Source organism: Scomber japonicus, chromosome 6 (genome assembly GCF_027409825.1).
Source record: "Scomber japonicus isolate fScoJap1 chromosome 6, fScoJap1.pri, whole genome shotgun sequence".
In the NCBI taxonomy this organism is placed as follows: Eukaryota; Metazoa; Chordata; class Actinopteri; order Scombriformes; family Scombridae; genus Scomber; species Scomber japonicus.
This window is the reverse complement of record NC_070583.1, coordinates 9,974,560-9,996,590: the sequence shown is the minus strand read 5'-3', so window position 1 is coordinate 9,996,590 and position 22,031 is coordinate 9,974,560.

Below are 22,031 nucleotides of genomic sequence, written 5' to 3'. Positions count from 1 at the left end.
AAATTTTTCGGAATGCAGATTTTATGGTATACCTGACGGACCTTTGTTGAAGGTTCACTGTATATTTCTGACTGGTGTACTGTATGTAAAGACTGAATAAAACCTTGAATGTTACATCAAGTCTGAACTGGCATCGTGCTGTTAATTCATGACCTGTAATCGGGTGTGTTCATGCATCCATGTGTGTTGTGTTCTGTACTGTGCAATGTGTGTGCAGCAAACATGAATGGGTAAGTATCTGTTCACGTGGGACTGATGTATTGACTGATTTTATTAAATAAAAAAGCTTTCTGTGGTGTGAAACCGAACAAATGTGGCTACAATACAGATCTATATATAGCTTGCTGAAAACAATATTTGTAGAGAGCTGTGTGCAGCCCAGCTGGTTGGTGTAATGACATTTCTGAACTCAATAGGTGACACTGAAACCTTTCAGCAGGATTAAAACCTTTAGACCATGGCACAGATGAGAGGAGGCGTGTGTGAGCGTGTGGTAACATTTTCTCTTAAACCCCCCTCACAGTTGGTGCACTCTTCATGTGCATGCATCAGTATGCGCGTGCCCCTGAAACACTGAAACTCATGCATGCATTATGTTACTGAACCTTTTTGTGTTATGGTGCATGCATGTTGTGTGTGTGTGTGTGTGTGTGTGTGTGTGTGTGTGTGTGTGTGTGTGTGTGTGTGTGTGTGCGAGTGTGTGTGCACACACACATGTGTGCATGTGTCCAATCCCCTCCCACCTTCTCCAGCAAGGTCACATGGTGGCTGCGCTGGACTGGGATTGAAGGCTTGTTGCTACGGCGATAAGCCAGCCGGTAATATCTCTAAGCACAGGCAGGATTAATCTGCCGACAGATGGCTGGCTGCTCAGCGTCACTTCCTGAAACACACACACACACACACACACCCACACACACACACACACACACACACACACACACACACACACACACACACACACACACACACACAGGATTCATATTCACCATCATCATTGTCCTCTTATCCTTTACCATTACCATCACATTCACTTCCCATGCATGCAAAAATCTACACACACACACACACACACACACACACACACACGCACACACACACACACACACACACACACTTACACACACACACACACACACACACACACACACAGGATTCATATTCACCATCATTATTGTCCTCTTATCCTTTACCATTACCATCATATTCACTTCCCATGCATGCAAAAATCTACATGCACACACACACACACACACACACACACACACACACATGGCCAGCAACTGCACATGACCATTATTCTCTCTTTATTATCATCTTCCTTTCACTATTATAGAAGCCACTCCCCCAGATGCATCACCTATATCATTATCATCATTACTGGAGCAGCCTTCATCATCACCATCATTACTCATCATTCTCATCATGACCATCCTCATCCTCACTCATCACTGCCACCTTTCCTCCCTGCCTCATCATCATATCCATTACCACCACTATCATCTCAAACACCATGGTCATTACCTAAAACCGCCTTCATCCCATGAGGATCAATACACCAAGCAGCTATTAAATCACCCTGTGTGCCTCTCTATGCAGCTCCCTCATTCATCAACCCTACCTCGTGATAATAGAAGCAGGACCTTAGTTCATGGTTCACAGGGCCTGCAATTCATCCACAAAGAGTTCTTGATTTACTTTCTTGAGAATTTCCATAAGCTCAAAGGCGAGTTTATGAAAATTATTACTCACTACTGAAGTGGCTGCGAATTATATTGATCTTTTATGTGATACTCCTGCAGATATTTTACCCTCCTCTCATGATTTTATTCTAGGTGCTTTTAATAGTAATTAAGGTGGCACAGTAGCCCCACTAAGATTGTAAAAGAATATCACTAATCTAACACCTCCATGGAGAGATGGAAAAATGACCCAATTAAAAAGAAACTGTCACACAGCAGAGAGAAGATGGAGAAAGAAAAAAATAACTGTCAATCACCAAATTTTCAGCAGACTATTTACAATAAGGCAATCAAACAGGCAAGACAATGGCAGTGATAACCAGAACACCCCCAAGATCCTCTCCTCAACCATCGACTGTCTGTTTTTGCAAAGTCTGGCAGTATGTCTAACAACTCCAAATGTGAAGATTCTGCAGTAACATACACACTATCAGATCAAATGTACCTCAGTCTCATTCTTGTGGATGCTGAAATGCTTGACCCAATTAAAACCAGCAACCTGTTTTTTAGATCACATTCCCACATCCTTGTAGAGGAATGAACATTTGCTTAATATTGTAAATTATTTTCTTCAGATGGGTGTCTTCCCTACTGCTCTTAGGATCGCTATAGGTAAACCACTTCTGAAGAGAAGCAATTTGAATGCCTCCAAACTTAATAACTATAGACCAGTATCCTATCTGCCATTTTTGTTTGTTTGTTTTTAACCAGTAAATGACTTTATGAACTCTTTATGACCTCAGGTCCAATATGGATATGAAAAATTCCTCCATATAAGTATTACTTGACTTAAGTGCAGCTGCTTTTGATACAGTAGAACACTCTAGACAGACTTCACAGTTTCATTGGTATCTCTGGCATCTCTCTTTTTAAAACATCTAAATTTTGGTGTTCCTTAGGGTTGAATTTTAGGTCCTATCCTTTTTCATCTTTAAATGCCACTTGGAAACATCATGAAGAGGCACAGCATCGATTTCCATAGCTAGGCTGATGACACAGCTTTACGTTGTCATATCTCCTGATGATATTTTAGATATCAAATTATGGACAACAGATAATTTTCTACAGCTCAGTCAGGACAAAACTGAAGTCCTGGTCATTGGTACTGAAGCTCAGAGAGACAAACTCAGTGTGAAACTGCATGCACTGGCACTCAGCTCCTGTCAACAGGTGAAAACTTTAGGGGTCTCTTTAACTCAGATTTTGATTCCTACACTAGAAATATCACTAAGAATGCATTTTATCATTTGAAAAACATCGCCAGAGTGTGACCACTCCTCACTTAAGCCAATACAGACACACCTGCAGGATTGTATACTGTAATACACTATTTTCTGGTCTCCCTAAGAACAATATATCACAACTATAATTGCTTCAGAGCTCAGCTGCACGTGTGTCGACGAAGACCAGAATGAGAGCACACATTAGATCAATTTTAAAGTCTTGGCACGGGCTATCTGTTTGCTTCTGAATTAATTTGAAGATCCTTTTATTGGTTTTGTAAAGCTCTTAATGGTCTTAGTGCTACCTATTTATCAGATTTGCTTTTATCCTATGAACCTTTGTAACCTATAGGTCTTCTGATAGCGGCCTTTTAATTATCCCTAAAGTCAGAACAAACCTCGTCTCTGGTCCTCATCTCTGGAACAGCTTTCCTGAAGACCTGAAGGCAACAGAGTAATTGTATTGGGGTTTTTTTTGTCTAAAGTACTTTGTGTTACATTGTATTTGTATGAAAAGTGCTATACAAATAACATAGGCGATGCAGTGAACACCCAAGACGCATTTAGCTGCTCTGTCAAAGAATCCACAAAATCAGCAGACCGTAAGGGTGCTGGCAGAGCATTTCATAGTTGGAGTGCCACGACCTTAAAAGCTCAATCACCACGGGTCTCAAGGCGGGTTATATGGGACAGACAGCAAGTGTAACATATTTGACCTAAGAGAGCAAGCTGATGAATATGGGTGCAGTAGATCAGCCACATATGCTCTGGAATGCTCTGTGCTCAAGTGAGGATGAGAATTTTAAAATGGATCTCATAATCAACAGGGAGCTAGGGAAGAGATTTAAGTATAGGGATAATATGAGATTGTTTCTTTGACCCAGTGAATACTCTTGTGGTAGCATTCAGACGATTAAGAGCAGACATACTAAGTGAGGAGAATAGTGCGTCACAGTAGTCGATCAGAGATGAGATAAAGGCATGTGTAAGCATCTCTAGATCAGCAGTTGAAACTACAGATCTGAATATACTAATACAAGTGGAAAAAACAAGAACTGGGCAGCTGCTTTACATTGGTGTCAAATGATGAAGATTGATGATTACCCCTAAATTACCCTGCTGAGGGTGAACGGGTTTATTCAGCAAGCAGGCTGTCGATTGGTCCTGTGTTTTTTTGCATCTCGCTGTACCGACTGATGCAACAAAATGCAACATGCATCAACAGAGCTGAACATCAGAGAGATATAGCAGTTTAATGGCTCTGGAGGCTAAACTGCCCTATTTGGCTGAGATGCACCAAATGACATAATAATCATTATTATAACTAAAACAAACATTATTGTTGTTCCTGCTTTTATTCATCAGTGTTATGCAGTGACATTTTTGTCTTGAAAAGAGACCAAGAACACATTTTCTTCCCTTATGTATTTCTTTTTTGTGTGTGTGAATTAACATGTCGTCAGTTAAATGTGAAATGATGTGACTTCTGTGAAAACTCCACCTATTGATAAAGACCGTGAGATGCAGTTGAAAAATCGAGGTTGTAAGTAGACCTGAGGTTAAGATTTTCTGTCACGCTTTGTCAGTTAATCTTTATTATTAAGTAGGTGATTTACTCAGCAGTTATGATTAATTTGCATGTTCCCTGAACGCTAGATCAAAGTGACTGTTTCTTAATTAGTACTAATAAATTAGTTAATTAATGTGGAGAACATTGCATGCCACTGTATTAGTAGTGTGATTACAGTATGTGCTCAGCATTATGTATAAGTTAAGGTTCATTTATATAAACATTATTAAAATTAGAGCTAATTTATAGATTAGGGTGATACAAAGGGAACTGTGCGCTCCAGATCTCATCATTCCAAGTCAATTGATTTGGATTTGTGGCGATCAGTAGATCTGCTCACAGAGATGTATTTGTGCATTTCTTTTTGTAGAGTCATTAACTTGAATGAACTATCATTACTTCAACACACAATACAAATTTGAACCATTTATCAACTTCAGACTATTTCAACGGGAATGAAGAATGGGATCCCGAAATGAAGTATGGCATTGTAATAGCTGTGTTGAACCATCCATATTCATACAGTTCTGCTCTGTCAAATATGAAGCCAAGTCAATAGAACTTTTCTCTTCATATGCATTATCACAAACAAAACTAGTCACAACCAATGACAGCCACTGCATGATCCACAACTATGTCTCCAAGCTTCCAGCAACACTGCCTTTTTTTATGGGGATGCACAAATTAATTTGCTGTATGCCTTTCAGCCACTTTTCAAAATGCCTTTTGAAAATGTACAATTCTTCCATAATATCTTGTATAAATGCCTGCACAATAAAAAAATATTATTACTGATGATATTTGTGAGCTATTACCTCAATATCAATATTGTTGCTGGTGCTTTCAAAAAATATTTAGATTTTTGATAAATACTAGTTACAACAGTCGAAAGTTGAATGAAAAGACATCACTTAACTATAATGCAACTTTTAAAATCATATGATATTACAATGTCCAATACCTAAGACATTATCTAGTCTGGCATCACAATATTAGTCTAATATAGATATACTGGCCAGCCCTACTTTGTACTAAAAATTCTTTAAGATAGTTGCATGTTAATTGTTTCTGTGAATGAAGCACGTGTACATTGTTTACAGTGACTGTGGCCTCAGAGGCAGAGAGAAAAATAGCTGAGAGCGGAAACTGAAGGAAGCTGGTTTCACATCAGCAGCCAGCCTTCAGATGAGTCAGTCAACCAGTTACTACACACTTTAACTCCAATAAGTGTTTTTATCTCTGCACCTCTTGGTTAAGTTAGCATGTTCTATTTTCTAAACTGAGGCTCTGGTCCTGCAGCCTGCTGCTCTACATGATGTGATAGAGCTGTGGGCAAAGGAAGGAGATAAGAAAGTCATTACCATAAACATAAACCCATATGTGACACTGATAAAAAGTGCATAAGAAAGGCAGGAGGAGATGAAGAGAATCGGGGAGTAAATAAAAACTGAGCAGAGCAATGGAGAGTAGTGGTGGTGAGTTGGTTTGAAGCTGTGCAGAAAGGAAGCAAAGAAGATGCGAAGGAGGAAGTGTACTGTAGGAGCCATACTGTCTATAGTGAAAATAGGGGAAAACTAGACTAGAGAAGAAGGCTTGAGGAAGAAGGAGACTGGGGTGGCCTCAAGCCATTTTTAGCAGGGTAGGAGGAGAGGGAGGAGAGATGCAGAGACTGAGGATAAAGCCCGGAGGCAAGGAAAAGGAAAGGAGGCAGTGGAGGAGGAGTAGCACAGCGCAAGGATGGAAGGAATGTTAACAAGCAGAGAAATTAATGGAGAAAGAAGAAAGTTGGTTAATTAAGAGATGATGAAGTGAGAAAGAGACCGAAGAAGGTGAAAAACAGATGGAGTGTGGAGGAAAAGGTGTATGGAGAAGTAAAGAGGGTGATGGAGAGAGAAATGGAGGGGTGTAAGAGGGCTGCTGCAGCCGCAGAGCTGGAGTAAAAGAACATTGGAACATGCTGGCTGTTCTGCCTGGCTGCCTCTGCTCTGTCTTCAGGGAGGGCAGCTGAGGAGGAGGAGGAGGAGGAGGAGGAGGAGAGGAAGAGGGTGAGGAGAAGTGGGGGTTGCTTTAGGATTGAATACAGAGCAGATAAGGGAATTGGGGAAGGAGAGGGAACAATTGAGGAAGGGTTTAAGTGAAAGAAATAAGGAGCAAAAGGCGAGGAAATGCATCATTGAGGATGATGAACTGGCTGTCAAGTTGTTAAAACAGAAGTGGCCTTCTGAGAGTTTAGAGGGGGAGCAGAGAGAGACAAATGGAGAAAGACTGGGCGGGTGTAGAAGCACCCTGAGAGGGGCACTAAAATGTAAAAACAGAAAAAAAAGGGTAAATGGAAAAGTGAAAGAAAATAGAGGGATAGAGGGAGAGGATAATGAAATGGGAGCAGAGATGCCCGAAGCAGTTTAAAGAAATAGTGAACAGTAAGACAACGAAAGACAAAGTAAGAAGGACAGTAAGTCAGGGAAGGAGGAGGAACAGAGAGAGAAGAAGAAGAAGAAGAGGAGGAAGGAAAAAATAAATAAGGAGAGGGGAGGGAATCGTCTCAGAGTGACTGTGAGACGGCGAGGCAGTAGCTCTGGGCAGGGTGAGAGGAAGTGATGCGTACACTAACAGGAAGGAGCAGATCTCGGCGGCACGCGCCAATCAAACACCAGTCCTCCCAGGCGCCATCCTTGACCGCCAGCACAAACACACACACACATTACACCAGCATGCATACACACACACACACACACACACACACACACACACACACACACACACACACACACATTATGAAGTGTTGAAGGGGATCCTGGCACAGCTACGCTTACACACACTTCCACAGACATCCACATTATACATATACTGGCAGGAGCTTCCTGGGAACTTGCATGAAGTCCTCACTCACACACACACACACACACACACATACACTCACTCACTCAGGATCCATGTCTGGCCTGGTCCTTAAGCACCACTGAGCCACAGTCACTTCAGACTCACACGCACTCTACATAACATATTAAGTGAGATCTATGCATCACACAGTGAAGAGCTTCATGTGAAGTGTACATCACACACTATGTATAAAACTGTGTAACTATGTACTTCACATGTCACACAGCAGAGTTACCATTACTGGATATTATTAGGATTGGAAGTATTACATTCAAATGTCTTGTTTCTTAAATTGCTCATTTAAAGCAGCTATAATCAATATTTTTATGATAAGAATGAGTCATGGAGGAGTTAATGAATAATTACCGTACTCGGCACATGTCCTCCAAAGCTTTTGGGTGTCTTAGAGTTTGATTTCTTGTGGTTGTCTGATCCTCAATTTAAAGTGTTCTGGTCACTCAAACTGCTCTCATACCATAGTTTCCAGTCACAGCATCCATTTTCATCCTTTTCAAAGGATCTATAGCAGCCATCTTCAACTCATTCCACAAAGGGCCATGTGGCTGCAGGTTTTCATTCCAACCAAGCAGGAGCACACCTGGCTCAATTCATTTAATCAGCTGAACTCACTCTTCAGTCAGCTGATTGGTGTGCATGTGTGCTCCTGCTTGGTTGGAATGAAAACCTGCAGCCACATGGCCCTTTGTGGAATGAGTTGAAGATGGCTGATCTATAGATATAACAATATAGATAAAGATTATTACTGTATATTTAGCTACAGTGAAGTGGAGATCTGGTTTGCTGTTCAAACAACAACAGCAGCAAACGGGAACTATAATTAATGGAAGTAAGAAGGACTCATGTTAATGTTAAATAAATTGAATGAATTATATTTGTCCTGTAATGTGAGGCTGAACCTAACAATCAGCATGCTCTGTGCAGATGTATTAAACAGCTAGTTGAAGTGTTAAAACAAATCATGTATGTATGTATAACCTGGACAGCTGCTGCCAACACATGAGCTTAAATGAGTTGTGTGTTAATGAAGTCCACGTAACAATACGAATTTGAAGTGTCCCACCCTAACATGTTTCCATGGCTTTAAATGGTAGTGTCTTCTGCAAACTGGCTTCACTACTTCCACTGGAGTGAGGTCTCAAAGGACACTAAAATGTTTAGTCCCATTTGCTATCTTTGCTTATATCCTTACCTCATAGTTATGAATTTCAGTCACTTTAAGGGAGTAATTTATGTCAAAAACACTTACTACAGTTGGTTGGCTCTGTTGGCTTTTCTCTCAGTCATTCAATTAATGAAACAGTTTAAACAGATTTTTGGTTATTAATCATTAATAAGGGAAAAGAAAGAAAGACAGAAAGAGAGAAGAAAAGTACGGTGTGACACAGAACAACCTCACATCAGAAAGGTTAACATATGCATGGTGATATTTTACATCATGTATAAATTATATTGTTGAGACTATGCCTTGCACGGGAAAACGTGAGGATGTAACTAACAATTTATTATCCTATGTACACAGGATGTGATAACAAAAAAAAAACAAAAAAAAGGAAAGAAAAAAGTTGGACACCAAAAAATAAACTAAAGGAAGTTTGTTCTGACATTGGCAACATTTAATCACTTGTAATGAAATGATGAGAAATTCCACTTCGACAAATGATCGTAAAGATCGGTCAACAATACACAACCTGTTCATCATGGAGCTGGACCATAAATGTAAACAGCAGCAGCCTGCCAGGTCCCATCACGCTTTTTAAACACTGTGTAAGCCACTTGGGACACCTTCTGTTCTCACATGGAAGCCGTGTGACTGGGATTTATTTATTTATTTACTTTTAACTCATGCTTATTGGCCTAGATTATTTAATTTGTAGACAGACTTAATAAGAACTATACCATAATATTCACATGGGATATGAAAGAAGTACTTTATCTTGCTTATTCCATTAAATCCTCTTATGTGACCTTCATGGTATTATATAGCTTCAAATGGCAGATTGGGATGCATTGCACAAATATGGCATATTCAATGTGGAATGTCCTTTGAAGCAGCCTGATTCTAAATATCTCCAACAGGCCCTTACAATGCATACTGTTCAAGTCATGAACATACATGCCACTGCCACTACTGCCACTACTAAAAACAATAGATATTTGACATAGAATTGTATGTTGTAATGTGCTGGTGAACTTAATTTGAAGCTATGACTGGCAAATTAAGAACATATTTTTTAATAAACCTTTAATCTAAGTGCCTTTAATCTTTTTGCTTCCCACACTTTATCCAGGAGCCTTACACTTCCAAAAGCTTGCTTGCGATAAATATCTTTTTTGTCATCACAGTTGTTGAAATGATTGCACAATGAAATCCAGGATAAAGTCAAAGAGCATGTTTTATAAATGAGTCCCCAGTGTTTCCTTACATAATGCCCAGGAACAGAGGGACAGTGGACATTAGACAGGAGCTCTTTATAGGACCACTGGACTTTGACTATAAGTGCTCTCAGAGATACAGCAGCAGGATGATTTACACTGACAAGCACACATACAAGCGTGCACACAGTTCATACAGAATATATACATCTGTGTAGAAGTACACGTGCATTCACCCGCCCCTGTTGCCTTTGAGCGCACCCTCCTCCCTTTCCACACATAAACAAACCGGAGAGATCCACCATCCATCTACACGACACACTCTCCTTATATAATCCTCACCACTAGAGATCATTACGGAGGTTTTAAAGCTCCAATCCGTCACTTTAACAGCATCTCGAGTCCCTGCCACTTTGTTTAGGGTAAGCTGAAGGATCTGGCACAGACAAAAAAATCTTGGAAGCTGGTGTTAACGATTGTGCCAGGAAAAGTTGCTCTCGTGACGTTATGCACACAGTGAAGTTTAATGCATTACAAACCTGTGAGAGAACACATAGATGAAAACCTGAAGGGCAATCTCTCCTCACTGCACATTTTAATCACAACATCCCATCAAACAAATCAGGGTAAGTTTTTTAGCAACACTGGCTGGCAATGGTAGTCAGTCCGACTGCTGGATTTTGATCCAGACTAAAATATCTCAATTATTGTTGGATGGGTTGCTATGAACATTCGTAGAAACATTCACGTTCCCCTGGGAATTATTCCGACTAACTTTGATGATCCCCTGACTTCTCCTCTAGCGCCTCTCAGGATGAATTGTGATCATAACTTTGATTCATGACCAAATATTTGTAGTATTAACATTCCCATCAGCCTCAACTGTACTTTGAGGATGAATGCTAATTATCAAATGTTGGCATGCTAACACGCTAAAATGGTGAACATGGTAAATATACCTGCCGAAAATCAGCACGTTAACATTGTATTGTTAGCATGTTAGCATACTCTTAAGCTGATATTATGCTTATCTGGACAAATGTGTATACATGGGTAATATGTATATGTTTTTAATGAATACTGACATGATTTATAAAGGAGAACATGTACAGTATTCATTGGAATATAAAATAAAGATATCTTGTGAAAAAAGTCAAAAGTCTAGCATGAGCTTAATTGGTACTGTGACACCATTTAAACCCATGTGTACTCCAAATAAGCCCACATCATAATTTATTTGCAAAATATTAAAAAAAATTGATTTCAAAGAATTAAAGACACAATAAAACATAATATATGTATTCAGTAACATGTTAAATATTAGAAAATGAGGGAAAAAACCCTCCTGAGCAAAATCTTAAAGGTCTGATTTCAGATGTAACCCCCTTTGTGATCATCAACATTTTCCTATGTAACTGTAGTTACATGTTTTTTATCAGTAACTGTAACCGATTACAGTTACATTTATTTTGTATTTAAATAACATAATGCTGTTACAGTACATGTAACTAGTTACATTTGACAGATGAACAAAAGGTTTTTGCATGATTCTCACATAACATACACACACATATACAACATACAACAACATTCATAACAAAATGGATTAAATTTTCACAGCAGATAATAAGCAGTTATGTGTTTAAATCATTTTCTTCCTAAAGTGGTTGGTTGTGATAGTATATGTCTCTTCAACTAAATATTTTCCCCTGAAATTTTCTAAATTAAAGGACACCAGTGGCCAAGTCATCTGACTTTGGATGTAGCTATAAGCCAAAGCTCCATCGATAATTCTCCCCCTTTAGGGCGATCAAAGTAAGACTGGATAAGCAGACAGATGGACATATGAGTCAGCTGCCTCTTCAAAAGGAAAAAGCTGAATGTCAGGAAGAACTGGGAAGCTTTTAATGATATTTGTGTGGGGTTGACCTGAACTCAGAGGTGAACACGGTGAAACCAGTCCATGTAGATTACTCGTGCATAGCTCAATCTGTCATCATATATTCCACACACGTTATACATTTATACATATTCATCTCCAAATGCTTGTCAGGCCTGAGGACAAATCAAGTGTCTCTTCACCTGAACAAAAATGACACTGTGACACTGGATGTCATGCATTATGTGATATCACTGTACAAGGTATATAAATATAATCCGTATTCGTCAGATAGAGTGATGGGAAGTGAGAAGAAATGATTGACCTCCCTACTGTAGTCTACTGAAGCCATCAAGCCTCTTCTGAATCACAGCACAGTATAGACCACCAGCAAGAACAATGCGGCACCATAGCATGACTCCACTGTCAGTCACTGGTATAGTACACATCTTCAGCATGTCTGTTTGTCCAGCAGATGGTGTGTGTGTGTGTGTAAGATGAAGAGCTGGAGATGTTGGAGTATATGCATGGATGCACACACAAGCATGTTCTGTCATATGTTTGTGTATGTGTGTGTGTCTGTAATGCTTTATGATTATTCTTCCTCAGTAAGGTCTGGTTTTACATTCACCATTTATAATATTGTTTTGTCATGAATATTTTACACATTTACATCACATTTCGACTTTGGATTTCCTCTCGTCATGTATTATTAAAAAGAGCGATGTTCTTCGGATTCAGCTGGGTTCATTTTGAAGTAACTCAGTGCACTCTTGTTTGACACGAAAAGATATAGTGACATCTTATGTCGAGTAAATCAGCGAAAGTTGCAGGGATAAGCTTGAGGGAAAAACATGGCTCTGGCAAACCTGAGTATAATAGTATGAAGTATGATATGCTGTTTGTAATGCTGTACATACATGTACTGGATGACATCTGCTTTTCAGCAGATCTGCAATTGTAAGGTAAGTATACTATTTGCTGCAGCTGTGGCCAGGGTTGAGGTGGGCTCCAGCTGTCAAGATGAGTGTGGCAACAATGGGACTGAATGTAAGTCAAGAAATCAAAGAACAACACTAAGAATTAACCAGTGAAAAACCTGTTAGAAAACACCAGTGAAAAACAGGAGAAGAGGATGAGACTTACACTCTGCTATCCCTTGTATAACACAGTTTCAACGGTTAAAGAGCTAACCATTTTTCTTACAAAACAATTTCACCCACTGTATGGGTCACAGAGAACAGGCTGCCTTTGAAAAAAGCAATTTCCTCTATGTAAATTTACATCAAGACACATATTTTTAGAAGAGATAAACATCAATTTAAATCAGTGGGAGAGTGTGTTATTCCATTTCTTCTCGCTCTACTGTCTGATGGATACACTCTGATGGCCACTGTGGAAAAAGGTTGAATAGATTTTAACTTCCAGACTGACATCAATTTCACACTTAAATTCAGGTGGTGTACAATTTAATTGACCCTTAGAGATAAGGTGCTAGAAGGAAGAGGAAGGGATGTATTAAAGTCCAATCAGACTGAATGTGAGCCAAGTAGCTCATTGTATATATGGTCAAATGTATGGTCTTTTTTTTTAGAAGAGTACACACAGGATAGAAAATCAGTCAGTCCTATCTGTTTAGGAAGCTGGTAGTGTGTTCTTGTCCCTGCAGGAGAGAAGCACGTGAGATGAGGGCGCAGGGGAGAAACAGATGATAAGGATGAAAAAGGTGAGGAAAAGGGATGATAATATCACAAAAGTCAAAACCTCAGACCATCAGAAAGCATTCAAACACCACTTGGGAACAATTATATTTTGAGAAATGCATTTTTCTGTTATGAAACATATCATCATAAAACTAATTCTATTGTGTGCATAAATTAGTGTCATGAAGAGATTTGTCTACAAAATCAGCAAAAAAAAAACCCAACAAAGAAACAGGTGGCTAAAAACAGCTGATGTCTTTTCAGGCTTGTAGAAGTGGAGAAAGTCCAGAGCACAGACCAAATGTAACTTGTAGAGACAGACGGGACAGGAAGGACAGATGGAGGTGATGGGAGATGGGGATAAAGGGAAGGACGACAAAGATGAGTAGTAAGGCTGATGGCTGCAATATGTGCTTCCTCCCTTCTGCTGTCCAACTCCTAGCTGGTGCTCGCATGACATGATGATCCTCGCTGAGCATGTATTACGTATGAGCCACATTAATTAGCTTTCAACCTCTGTGCTTTAACATGATGAAGTGGGCTCTGATTGCACGCATGGATGGATGGAGGACGGGAGGTGCAGGAACAAGAGGAACAGAGCCATGGAGGGAAAGAGACACAGGATATGCTGAATTTGAAAGCACAGAAGATGTTTCTTCATTTTTGTGTTATTACTGTGAAATGAACTCTTGGATACCTGATGAACTCGCTTTTCTAGGCGTGCTTGAACTACTGTCTGATTTCAATATGAACGAGTGAGGCAGGGAGAGTGATGAAGAAGAGGGTGAAGCAGATTAGTATTAGTGAACCACATGGATGGATGGGTGCACGGGTGGGTGAAGGATGAAGGAGTAAATTGAAGAGACATTATGGGTATGTCAGAGGGAATAAATGAGGAGAGGAAGAGGAAGAAAGGATGGTGATAAAACTGCGAGGGCAGGCGTATGAAGGACAGAGAGAGGAAGACAGACAGTGATGTTGAGAAGTGGGTCTGCACCGTAGATAAGGATTGACTTTGTTTACACTGCAATCTGTTTGTACGAGTCCAATCGTATCCTGCAACCATCATAATGAGCAATACCACGACGTGGAGTTGTTTTTCGTGTCAGAATAAGAATGAGGTACTCTGTATAATCTAGAAACATCAATTTGATGCATTGCGTTTTGTGGGGAGTTCACCCAGAAGTCAGATAAAAATCAGTGAATCACAAAGTGACTTCTTGAAGAGTAAAAATAACAAATAGCTCTCCTCCCGGCTAATATTTTCTCTCCCTCCCCACACTTTGTCTCTCCGTATTAAAAAAAACAGAAACAGACCCACATAACACTATCTGAACAGTAACTCCTCCCCCACCCCCCCTACTGATTTCCTAGCCCGTGAACTGAAGATCAAACTCAACAATGAAAATAGATAAGATGTCATCAGGCTGAATGGATTCACTTGAGGCCAGATCTGAAGAGTTAAGCTCGTCTTAGTTTTGTTTTTAGACTTCTTGAAAGTCAGTTGCATCAAAAGAGACTGCCTATTTTAAACAATGAGCTTTTTCAACTGTTTCCATAACTGTCAGCTGTGCCCCAAATTACATCCAATTTAATGGAGCTCTAATCTAATTTAGCTTTCCCCCCCAAAGAAATCTCAGCACATAGTTGTAGTGAAATCTGTCTATCTATCTATCTATCTAGCTATCTATCTATCTGTCTATCTAGCTGTATATATGGCCCTTAACTACACCATCATTAAGTCTCACTCCGGCTCTGAACAGCAAAACAGCTCCAATAAACCCACTCAACACTACCCACCCAGCACTAAATGACAAACTTAGCAAAGAGCATAGTGAAGTGTTAACTATCTAATGAGCAAAGATTTAGCAAAACTTAGCTAAATGGAGAGTGAACATTGGATTTACATTCCTCAGGTGGCTAGAAACACTCCAAATTAATGTTAATGATACTGTGACGCTCTGTTTGCTAGTGTGTTAGCCAAATAAACTTTATAAGATGTTTATATGTCCAGTGTTGTGTTTATAGCTTGCTCCACTGGACCTAGACAGTTCAAAAAAACATTCATGCAGTGTTAACAAGTAAAGTCAAGTTAAGTAAAGTCATGCCAACCATAAGCAGCAACTCTGGGCTTCACATCGGCTCCATTACAAACCAGTGGTGATGTCACACCTCGGTACCTCCATCTTTATATACAGTCTAACTTCAACAGTCTATAACTGATTTTTAAGTAGCTAAATCATTGTTTTATTATTACTTAGTGTGCTATTACTTAGATTTTAGGTTTAACCGCCAGCAGTGGCAGCTTTGCATGTTACCTCAGGTTATTTTACACTTCTTGGTTTTCTATTTCTGAGGTGTCTTAGCTTTCAGAAATGATCATACTCACCTTTCATACTCAGAATTACAGCTGAACCAGATGCTTGCAACTTCAGCCTGTACAATATGACACAAATAAATTGTAGTGGGACATTGACGAGTTGATCATTCCAGATTTGGGCAGGCTACTGTATAAAAGAAGAAGAAGAAACAATTAACTGTCAAACTTTTGACATTTGTTGCTGTGAAAATAGCACCATTTATATCTCGAGGGACTCCTCACAGAATTGTCATAGCAAAGAAATCTCAGCTGCAGCTAATGAATTGAATTATCTAAACACTCTTATAAGTCAGCATAATTGTCAATATTAGAGAAGTCAAACTAACCCACCAAGCTGCAGCTGTGTTTACCCTGCTGTGACTGTGAAAAGGGTCAGGTAGTGACATATCTTGTTATTGTTATAAAACCCCAAATCACAAGTTTGTCTCAGAGGAATTACTGACGTCACTTACAGTCAGAGCAAAGATGTTGCTGCTTTCACAATATGAGTGATGGGAAACATCCAGACAGTTATAGCTCAAGTATTTCTATCATTGGGCAGCTCCAGATGGCGACTGCCAGATTAACTTTTGTAACTGAATTAATATTTATTAAGCTATGGCTTTGCTGTTCATTTGAATGTATGAACTGTGGTTTGAGATACACCCAGTCACACTTCATTGGCTACTGCTGCAGTCAGTTACATTATGTTTGGAAATGGAACCCAGGATACAACTTGTTCAACAACTAGACCAATAAATATATTGGTGAAGTGACATCTGAACTGTAATGATACCAGCCGTGGGAAAGAATAACAGCCTCAGAAGTTTTATAATGAATATTTTATGTTATTACATGCAACAAGTTTAATCTATGAAAAACACATGCAAGTAAAGCCCAAAACTACTTTATTCTGGTCATCTCCAGGGATATATTTGATTTCAACATTAAAATGATTTTTGGGAAAAACGCAGTTGGATAATCTTCCACCAGATTTTCAGAGACTTGTGCAGTAGAATGCACTGCAGAATCAATCAGTATTTTGGACAGGGGGGTTTGGCTCAGCTTCATCAGACATCCTGCTGTCAGTGTGACAGGAGGTTGTCATCTCAGTAGTAATCAGCTTATCACCTGAAAGAGCAAAGGGTCCCGGTTTTAGGTGAGGGGTGGAGGCTTGTGGGAGGAGACAGAAAGATTGGTAGATTATGTAATAGCTGACAGTCTCCCCAGAATAGATTTAATGCATTTATCAATGGCAGTTTCAATGTACATGACACTGACTCTGATATACACACACACAGAGCTCCTACTTTCCTCTTGTTCCTGTCATTCATCTGATTGAATTCACAATGAACCAATTTCATTCTGACATTGTGGTCTTGTCCTATAAAACAGTCTTCCCATTCATACATCTTCTTCTTTGGAAACCTAAAACTAGACTCACTAAAACACACCTGTTTCCTCTGTCCTACTATGTATGGTTCAAACATAGACTTGTTTTAACCATCTCTTTGCATCCAGCTGGTTTTTATTGTTATTGCTCCAAATGCCTTATGTTTATTTTCTATTTCATTATGTATCATTTTCTTTTTGTGTTCTCTGCAAGTTTTTGAGATACTTTTGTGTGATAATGCACTTTAAATAAATTTGACTTGACTAACACCAAAGTTACATTTCAAAGTTTTTATATTAAATTTAGCTAGGGTATGAATGATGCTTCATGTAATTGTAGAATTTGCAGTTTTCATTGGCAACAAAATAAATAATATTCAGTGGTTGGCTCTCATGTTCAATAATGTTATACATTAATTTCAAACTAATGCCAATTCAAGCACACATAATTGTCACCAGCTGTAATATTTAACTAAAAGTAATCATATAAATACATCAGGATCACCAATAATGACTTTAAACTGTTAACATGTGTCATCAAGTAAAATCATCAGTCATCATCTACTAGAAATTAGAAACTAGGCTAGACTCAGACAAACTAAAAAGACGTTCTCTAAATCCAATGCATAACATTTCAAGCAGATCTGAATAACATCTTCTTATCTGATAATAATATAATATTAGCATAAAAACACTACTACTGATTAAAACACTTAAACTGGCAATTTAAGGCCCATAATCAGTGTCGACACTACCAAATCAGCACACTACAGTAAAACCCTGAAAGCATACAAAAAATGACACAACTTTATATTAAATCATTGTTGCAGTGTTTCCATCATGTTCTGTTCTCCAAAGTAATTATTGCAAAAAGTAATCAATACATTTACACACAAACATAATCAGCATTAATAGATTGTTGAGTCTTCAACCCATGTTTTTGCCTACAGTAAAGGGTCACCACCAAATACACATTACTAACACATATGATGCAAAATTTACATTTAAACTCATCAGAGCAGAAGGAAAGAAAAGGTGGCATTAATAAATTGTCAATGTCATGATCCTATTAAAGTGTCAGTGAGCCGTAACACACAGGGGACCCTGTAACAGGATAAACTAATGCCTTCATTAATATTATTAATTACACAAGTGCATTTTCTGCTGTGAGGAAGGTCTGCTGTGGTCCTCTTCCAGCCAGAAGATGCTGCAGGGCCCTGACAGCATCACCTACAGGGTAAATCCACCTGCACATATTGAGTCTATACATATACTATAACAATATAGTACACATAGTATTAAGTTTTCAAAGCCAAAAACTACACATCCCAATTCAGTTTTACACATATATTTTAAAAGTTGTAAGATTTTTACATCACAGTCACTGATCAGTATTTGGGATACCTCTGCAGTCCTGTCTGAGAAACTACAACAGTGTGATGTATAGCACCCTTGCTTGTAGCAATGAAGAGGCATTTATCGGCTAGTTTATATGAGGAGAAACATAGCCTGGAGTGAGTTAGAGCTTATTTAATCATAGTTTGAATGGAAACAGATATTGCCTGGTTGACATGCAGCCCAGAGTCCATTATCAGCTTAATGAAGCCATAGCAGAATAAAAAGACAGGACCATGATTGATGACACCAAGAACCGAGAGCCAGAATATAAACATGTTATTAGTTATTCATGATTTGCAGCTCAATCTTGGAGTCATTTTAAATCTACTGTCCCCTTTCTCTCCCGCTCTCCTTTTCTTTTTGACATTCATACACACATGTACTGTATGTACATTTATGTGTGTGTGTGTGCGTTTGTGCTTTTGAGCTGAATATGTGCTTATACGCACTACAGACTCATCTCAATATTCTGCTGACAAAGCCAGAGAGAGTGAAAGATTAGGGAAGAACGTGAACGGAAATGATAACAAATGAGCTGAATTTATACATTAAAAACCTGACTTGCAATTGTTGTTAAAGAGAAAAAATGGCTCTAGGTATGAAGGGGAAGAAGAACAAAGGAAGAGAGGAATTCTTTTTTTTTTTTTGAAGGATGTGGGAAATGAGGGAAGATGGGGAGAAGAATGAGCTGGAACAGAAAACCCTGACATGATATAACATTACTGAAATGTATAATAGATCAACCCTTTATTAAGCTACATCTATTTATAGCCTTAATGTAAAAGACGTTAATTATTTTCACTGTGTAACATAATGGATCCACATAATTAGCCTATACCATTTCAATAATCTCTCATAAATACAGACTTGTATTTACTTCCAATTAACTGAAATGACTCATCAAAACAACCCACAACAGTGAAATGCCTATACATGAATTCAAAGTCTCATTCACAAGTCGAACAGAGATGGCAATTCAAGCAGAAGATTGGAGGTTAGCGTCAGTTTACAACTTGCATATGATGTATCATAGCTCATGTAGCTGCTGTGCAGAAAAAGGCCCTTTATTTCCTCTGCATTATTCATCTGCTGCTATGTAGCTGACACTTTGAAAACTCTCTCCAACCTGATGGGAATACTCATACAGTGTGTACATATGTACAGTAACAGTTGCTGTCTTACAGTGAGAGACAGGAGAGGAAGAAAAAGATTCACATACCTCTTTTTACGTGATACCTGGAGTGAAAGGTTTATATACAGTGATTCATTTACATTTATTCAATACATTTAACACAGACAGTGCAATTTACAGGGTGTTTCATTAGTCTACAGTACATGACTGTGTGTGTGCATCAGTATCTTCAAAGGATTTGGAGCAGCAGGCAGTAACTTTTAGTTCTAGAATGAAGTCTCAGAGGAAAATCCAATCCTAACCTTGCTCTGTTTTTTTCAATGGTTCACATCATCACAGGAGCGGCTCACTCAGGGTCAGACACACACACACACACACACACACACACACACACACACACACACACACGAGAGAGAGAGCTGATCTCCAAAACTGCAATATTTAATGATGTTTGGACCTACAGTATGTCTTCATCTGATAAGATCAATTTTCTACTTGTCTAGTATGCATGTGCTCAACACCGTCTGGTTGAAGAGCTGTGATTTCAGGTGTATCAGCATTTTCCAGCTAAATGCAGTTTCTATCCTCTGACATGCTCCGCCAGCTTATGCTATTTTTGGCTGAAGTGCTATTCTGAGTGACGTCTCCCTTCAAGATAATGGTGCTGTATAATTGCACTGCATGTACTGTATAAGGACGGGGTGGGTGCGTGCAGTTTGTCACCATGGTAATTAATTCTGTCAATGGAAATTAGCACAGATGTGTGGAAAAGAGAGATAACAAGATGATGATTACGGGCTCATGTGCAAGCGCATGCTCGCACGTACACACCCGGTATACAGAGGTGTTTGAATAATGAGCGAATTTAAAAGATAAGAGGACACACATCACATTAATAGTCCGATATTGATATGGCCTGGCACTTCATTTTGCCAAGAACTCTGCGTTGTGTTTGTAGATGGTGAAGGATGAGACAAGGACAACTGCTGTCTTGCCAGCTGGAGGGAATTTATTCTTTCAGAGGCTGTGAAGAACACAATAACATCAGTACAGCATCTTCACACGTTTCAGGTTTCTACATGCACACCTCTCCTCAGCAGGGCCTGCAGCCAACTGTGTAAATGACGCGTGTGCCACTACTACGGCTGGCAAGGCAGCTGTTGTCCTCGTTTCTATTTCTCATCATCCAAAAATACAACGCAGACTTCATAGCAAAATGAAGTGTAAGGCCAGACTGGCTACACGCACTTTATTACAGAATATATGTGTGTATGTATGTGTGCATAAAGCAATTACGCTATGCTGTGCTGTGAGTAACTTAAGCCTCAGCATAGGAAAATTGGTTCCCTCACAACACTGAACCCTTTAATCCTATTAAATCATATAAATTTGACATCACATTTTCCATTAAATCCAATGTCAAGCAGGTCGACAAACTGTTCGCACAAATAAAGTCGATAAATTCTCAACTTCTACGTAGCATCATTTGAAGCATTGATTCAGTCATTTTTAGTTGCTTCTTATGCCCTTCGGTGCCCTCCAGTTGCCCTCCTGGTGACTGTCACCGTCCCTCAATGTGAGCATTAAGCAACTGGCCTAGTACGACCGCCCACTAATGGCTTTCCTGCCAAGACTGTAGAGATTTACAGACTCCGCTGGCCTTATGGGAGCTGGTCAAAACAAAGCAAGCCTGACAGCCTCTAACGGTCTTGAGAATGCAGCAGTGGTTTGTGCATGTGTATGTGTATGTGAGTACATGAATACGTGTGTGTGTGTGTGTGTGTGTGTGTGTGTGTGTGTGTGTGTGCGTGTGTGTCTTTAGGTCTGTGCAGAAACAGAGGGAAAAGGTGGAAGCAGGGAGAAAGAATGAGAGAGACAACCACCAGCTAATGGCTTTCCCACAGGGCCATCACTTATTGCAACTCACAGTAAAAAGTGGGGAGCCACGGGGAAGCAGCTATTAGAAAACCTCAGACCTCATCTCCTAACAAGACTGTGAAAGCAGTACCGCTTTTTCTGCTTAAGAGAAATAAAATAGTCTTAGTGTCGAACATCGGATGATAGCGGGCTACTATCATCTGTTCATAATTGTTCAAGCCTTCTACTCAGCATGGTGTGATACTGCCAGTATACCTCCACTGGGAACCTGTTAAACTGGCAATATTTTTATAATATAATTAAAATGAGACATTACATGAGTATTTTTACATGTGATACCTGCCATACATTTGTTGCTAACTACTTTCACTTAAGAACAATTTTGAATTTGAAATGTACTTGAAATGGAATATTTTTACAGTGTGATTTTGCTACTTTAATCCATCTATTCAAGTAAATGATCTGAAAAGTACTTCCACTA